Here is a 7,085-nt window from a genome sequence, read left to right on the forward strand (position 1 = left end):
AATATTTCAGCTATTAGTATAAAATTTACGTTGGGTAGCGCTTAAAATCCGAGGATAAAGAATTTAATTACTAGAAGAATTCCATGCTATTTAGGAAATGAGTTAATATGAACAAAAATAAACTACTGTTTGAAATAAATAGCTACCGGATGTTTTGTTTTTTAAATAACACATCTCTTGTAACTTATATACGAGTTGTCTGATTGAGAGAAAACGGAAGAATTGAATTGTTGTTAGATTGTTACTGAATGGTAAATGCGACCCTTCACCTTAGTTATAGGAGTAAAGACCATTACATATATTTTTTCACACTATAAATATGGAGAAGAAATGCTCTCGGATGGAATATCTATACTATCTATACTAATATTATAAAGAGGAAAGATTTGTATTTTTTGTATGTAAGTATGTTTGATAAACTCAAAAACTATTGGACGGATTTCGATAATTCTTTCACCATTAAAATGCTACATATCCCTGAGTAACATAGGCTATATTTTTTATATCCCAAAATGTTTAAAATAAATGCACCCGTACGAAGCCGGGACGGGCCGCTAGTCATTAATATACAACAGAAATGACAGGGGTCCCAAAATAGAACCTTGTGGAACTCCGCTTTCAACTCTGGCAAAGTCGGAATAATTTTTTTTTGATACATAACTTTTTATTTCGACTATTTCAGTACACATCTGTCTTTCAAATAAATATGTTTTAAACCAATTGTTTTCCTTGTCAGTTATGCCATAATACTCCAGCTTGTCAAGTAATATTTGGTGATCAATACAATCAAAGGCCTTGGACAGATCTCAAAAAATGCCTAACGGGATTTCCTTATTTTCCAAACACGTATTGATGTTTTCTATTGATTTAAAAGCATTGTCTGTAGTGTTAAAGTTTTCCCTAAATCCGAATTGTGAATTATCCAAAATGTGACACCTGTTTAAATATAATAATAGTTGTTGTTTAACTATATTATCTAGGATTTTTGAAAATGACGGTAATAGAGTCCCCTATAATTTGTGGGGAGAAATTTGTCTCCCTTTTTATAAAACGACTTTGTTATCGCTTTTTTAAAGGATTTAGGAAATTCACCATTCATTAGGGACAAATTAATTAGGTATTAGATATTAATTAGGTATTTTAAATTTGTTCACTAATTTGTGAATAACTTGATAACAAAAAAAAGATATCGAACCCTTTTTGGCGTCAAAAAGTAGCTATTTTTATGCTCTTCAAACCTACCTATAAAACGTTTTATCCTGCTATTTCACTTCTTTAAGAAAACGTGAAACAACCTAAACTTTCGTTAGAAATTTTAAACTTATCCTATACTTAATGCAACCTGAACCGATCCATGTCGAAAAATTTACCTCGTAACGTAAACAAATAAATTTTTCCCCTGCACATCCTTGAGACAACATTCTTTGCTCGCTCCATGCTGCTGCACCCATCCACGGTAGCTGTTATCTTACAATGTCGCGCTCAGCCGTGTAGCAGAAATAATTACAAGGTGACAATATTCTTGGGCTGTAACGGCGCGGCTATTTGCAATGCAAGAGAAGAAGCGTGCCGCAACGTTATTAGGCCCATTAAGTCGGGTTTTTTTCCTCCTCTAACAATAACGTTACTTGGAAACAGGAAGGAAGGATGTAATGATCGGTTCGCCTGGAGGTTGCACGGCACCGTGATCACCGTGAACCAATGGGAGGCGTCTGGGAAGGTCTTTGAATGGACAATTAACACGATTAACAGGAGCAAAGTCTGAATGAAACGTTTATGCAAGCAGCTAGCGGTTCTCTCGGCTCGTTCAGCGGTATCTTTGAAAAACTGTAAGGCTTTAGTTGGGGGTGAACGGAATCAAATCCGCGTAAGAGAGGAACTGAACACGTTTCTTTTGTTGGTATAATTTCAGTAATAATGAAGTTTATTAGCTTCAATTTTAAATATGTTAAGGTAATTGTTAATTACGGCATACGAAACAAAAATTGTGGTATGTTCTTTTGATCAGTCCCTGTTACTGTCATGCTTTCAGATCCGCAGAACACAAATCTGATGTCAGTTTGGCGTTTGGCGCCCAACGTTTTCGAGAGAACGCCCCTAAAATCTCCAAAAATTGGGTTATTTCCGAATATGCCCAAGATTCTAGATTCTAGAACAAAAAAGTATTTCGTTCTAGTTAACTAAAATGTCTTTTTCGGAAACTGTCATCAAAAATCGACTTTTTCGTTAAATCAGGTGACAAAGTGAGACATTTTACCACCTAGCTGCGAAGTACTTTTATGTTCTAGAACTACAAAGTCTTTTTTGTTCTAGAACATAAAACAAATATCAAAATAATTTGTCATTTTTTCGAAACTTATTTATGATTTTATTAGTTAAACAATACAGGGTGTTATTGAACTTACGTCAAATATTTTTGCCGCATGTCCGTTATGTCAAAGTGAGGTAAATACACGGATTTGTGTTGAGTAAAATGTAACTTTAAAATCTGACTTAGCTACCTCGGCATTGCAAGGAACTGCTTTTTGAGAACTGCTGATTTTCTAAGAAGATGCTCGATGTACCCACCATTTGCTTGCACACAAGCTTCAGCGTGACTTATCCAATTCGCTCGCACGCGTTGCAACATTGCCACGTCCCCTCGAATCATATTACGAGTACAAGCTTCGGTAATACGATGTCGCAGTTATTTATGTAAAATTATTTATTGGGAAGACTGATTTATTGCGCAATTTTTTTACCTTTTTGTAATTTTTTGATAAAACCAATAGTTTATTGACAAAGTTGTGTGGGAATTATAAGGGTGTTTTTAAAGAAGTAGCAAAAATGGTTCCTGTGAATGTAGAGCCAAAATTAAGAGGATTGAAGTAAAAATACCTTATATGAAAGTTGCATTCCTGAGACGATATACCCTCTTAAAGGAGGGGATTGAAATTCACATTTTAATTTTTTTCTTTAACATGAGGAATGTTGGAGACACGAAACTTGGTATGAGCATCCTACTAATAAAGAGACAACTTTTCAATATTTGTTCGATCATTGGCGTATTTTATAAAGGAGTGAAACAGTCAACCCATTTGCAATATTTTATTAGAAATTTTTTATATGAAGCAAATTNGGAATGCTGGAGACACGAAACTTGGTATGGGCATCCTACTAATAAAGAGACAACTTTTCAATATTTGTTCGATCATTGGCGTATTTTATAAAGGAGTGAAACAGTCAACCCCATTGCAATATTTTATTAGAAATTTTTTATATGCGGCAAATTATTTATTTAAAAAAGTATTGGGAAGACTGATTTATTGCGCAACTTTTTTACCTCTTGTAATTTTTCGATAAAACCAATAGTTTTCTAGTAAAAAAATTAGACGCGTCATCGTTCACTAAAGGGGTAAATGCGAAAATTTGTAAAAATAAAGTAGGCGGATGTCATAACAAATAAGTTGTTATTTATCATATTAATAAATTGGCACTTTCTATCAATAAGCTGGTAATTTAATAATAATATTAAGAATAATTTACTATTAATTAATGAAAAATGTTTGATAATTTATGACTATGGGACATGTATTAGGTAAAGTTATTTATCTGAAATAAAATTTAATACGAACGAAAAACAAGAAATGCAAAATTAAATTTAAAGAATATTCTCGAAATAATTTCCATTTTGCTGCAAGCACAACCTAATACGTCTGTTGAAGTTATAACGCACTCGCACAAACAGTTATTGGTTACTGCGAAGGTCATCTGCTGCCTGAAATATTCTTAAGCGTACTTCTTCTAAGGAGGCAACGGGAGTGGTATAAACAATACTTTTTATGTGGCCCCAAAAAAAATCCATAGGCGTTAGGTCAGGTGAACGTGCAGGCCACAGACAGGGGCATCACGAACACGACCAATGCAGCAATTCGGGTAATTTAAATTTAACCATTCTCTAACGGCAAGTGTACTATGTGCAGGCGCCCCATCGTGCATATACCACATCACCTGACGTGTAGCGAGGGGTACGTCCTCAAGTAATGTTGGAAGATTTTCGTTAAAAAATCTAAGATACTGGGCCGCTCCAAGCCTGTGTGGAAGATTAAAAGGACCTACTAGAGTATTTCTTGCAATTCCCATCCAAACGTTTAAACTCAAATTATGTTGACATCTTGAAACAAATATTTCATGAGTATTTTCTTCCGACCATGAATGAACATTATGAAGGTTTACTGCACCTACTCTAGGAACATTTGCTTCATCGGTGAAAAGTATATTCATTAGTAAGTTTAAGTTATGACTGGAAATATTGATGCACCATTGACGAAAATCCGCGCGGTTAGGTAAATCAGAGTCATTCAATTCTTACACGGGTTGATGGTGAAAAGGGTATAAAAGATTTTCATGAGGTACATGAGCATCTTACTGCAGCGTTACAGTTTTCGAAAAAATACTGTTTGCTCGAACGCGAAATGATACTTTAGCGTTCTCGAATGGATATTTTGCCTCGCTAAGCTTGGCAAAATAACCTCCATTCTTTCGCGTTCTAGATATAAAAATATCTTTTTGTTGTTCTTATTTTAAAGTCTTATTTACTTTGGATGCACCTTGTATTACCTACGCAACCAATTGTCAAAGACACCATAATTCAATTTCAATTGTGTAACTTAACGCAATAGTGACGAAGGCCTAGCTACTTTCAAATCTTACTACGAAGAGACTATTCTCACTTAGACGCTAGACGCCGTTAAAAAACTAACAGAGAAAACTGAAATTAGCGGCCAATTAAACATTTTTTATATTAGCCAAAGTTACGCCGCTCCATAACTGCTATATAACAATTAACAGCAGGTCTTTCACACAATAGAATTAATTAGTAAACTGGTTTTAATAAGGTTGAGCGTGGCTACACAGAACGGTAACTAGAAAAAAAATCTCGTTACAGTATGTAATGAGGTCGGCAATAGGCTCCAACCCAAGGTGAAGACCAAATCGACTACGAATGGCTAGTTATATTGTGTAAAAGCTTTTCTATAAAGTGGAGTTATTAACCTTTCGCGGTCACCGATCGAGAAAAAAACTGTGCCTAGTCGAAAAAGGAATAATACTAACAGCAAAGTTAATAGTACGATCGAAGTGGAAGAAGAAAATAACGAATAATAGCAAAGGGGCGTGGCCGTACCAGTTTTTTTAGCCTAATTGAATTTCTAAACTGGTGCTTGTGCTTGTTTGATATCGTAGCAAGGAATGAAGTACCGACAAAAAGGAAATGAGTGGTGCTAGAATTAGTTTTCATCTATATTTTGTTTTGAAATTAGAGTAATAAAAGTGCATTATATGTAGTTTTCGAAAAAAATTTTTTTTGGTAAAATCCATTTATTTTATTTAAAATAGTCCCCTATCTACTCAATACGTTGCATGGTCGAAAAGCAGTATGATAAAATTGACAGTATTTGATGCCTCTTTATTTCCATTGAATTACCTGGTGCAACATGCAAAAATTTTGGTAGTGAATAAATAAACATAATAAATTAATAATTTTTTAAAGTAACTGTTTATCGGCATGTCAAAAGTCAAGTCCAATAATTAATATTAAAAAGTAGTTAAAAATATGATAATTGAATTTTTTAAGTTGCGAGACATCGATTTAAAAAAAATCGTCGAAATTGGTCCATTAGAAGCTGAGATAAGTGAAATTCTTCCGAGCGTCGCAGTTTTGAACTCGAGAATTTAGATCGGAGTAGCTGTATCTTTGCTTCCCCTACCACTGATACCTCATTGATTTCACGCGGTCTTAAATATCTTTGAGTGACATTTTAAATGGGACGCCCGTGATTGCAAATTTTGAAAATTTATATCTGGAAAGTACTCGGAATGACAAACTTATTAGTTCAAAAAACAGCCCTTATACACTTATAGTTTTGCTGTAAATAAGGGTTAACTTTAACAGGCTATAACTCCGAAAATAATGGGCGGATCATCAGGTTTTTTTTTAAATACTCGTCTTTCCGAGTACTTTCAAACCATATTTTAAAATTAAAAAAAAAATTGGAAAAAACATTAAATTATTGTTTATAAGCATGAAAATTGTGAAAATGTTTAAACAATCACCACGGCTCACCTAATCGTCCGATTTGAATTTTTCAAAAACCACTTTAAAGCTTTGAGAGCTCTTCTTTTTGTAGTGAAATTTCAAGTATTCAAAGGCTTTAGATTTTTAGAAATTTGAGTTTGAAAATTTTTTAATTAAAAAAAAAAATTAAACAATTAGGTATTATGTAAAAACTATAGAACCGAATTGGATGAAATTTGGTGTGATGATTCTATGCGCTAGGAAGTTTAATTGGGAAAAGTATGAAGATCCTAGGTATTATTCAAGTGTCTGAAAAAAATTGACAAATAAACTAGCATTTTTTGCAATTTTTTAAATGATTTTTCCGATTTTTGCAACAACAATAATTATTTTTTCGAATTGCAACTAACTCTATCTTGATCAAAATTTAATTACAAAACTTTTTTTCCTCTTCCATTTTTGTCTAAAACGAATAATTGCTAAGTTGTCGACGAGAAATCCAAGAAAAAATTTAATTTTTTTGTTATTTTATTATACTTTTTTTGCAATAACAATTAAGCCCACGTTTTTTTTTATTTGCATAGAAAAATTATCATTTCTGATGTTTTTTAGAAGCCGTTAAAGCAAAAATATCCGATCATATGCGTTTTACCCAAGTATAACCTTTTTAAAACAGATACCGCCTGGACTATAACATGAATTGATGATTGTCCCCTTGTAGGCACGCGTAGGAAGCATATAAAAAATCCCCAAGGACCGTAAATTGCAGCCCAACACACCCTTTTATTTGATTATCTGGCTTCGGTTGCCTATTTTATACCACCCCTATCCAAGAACACGAAGAAACTATTATCAGTTCCCGGTTGGGCGAAGGCAAGGGGGTTGGAAATTGAAGGGATAAATTATTTATCGGGTCGTAAATGTTAAAAAAAGGATATATTTATCACAAGTAAATGCGTCGATACAATAGAGTCACTGTTGATTTTGATAGTTGTTTGAGTACCGGTGGTTATTGTCGCTTTTGAATAGA

Source organism: Anoplophora glabripennis, unplaced genomic scaffold, assembly GCF_000390285.2.
Source record: "Anoplophora glabripennis isolate ALB-LARVAE unplaced genomic scaffold, Agla_2.0 scaffold354, whole genome shotgun sequence".
NCBI lineage: Eukaryota > Metazoa > Arthropoda > Insecta > Coleoptera > Cerambycidae > Anoplophora > Anoplophora glabripennis.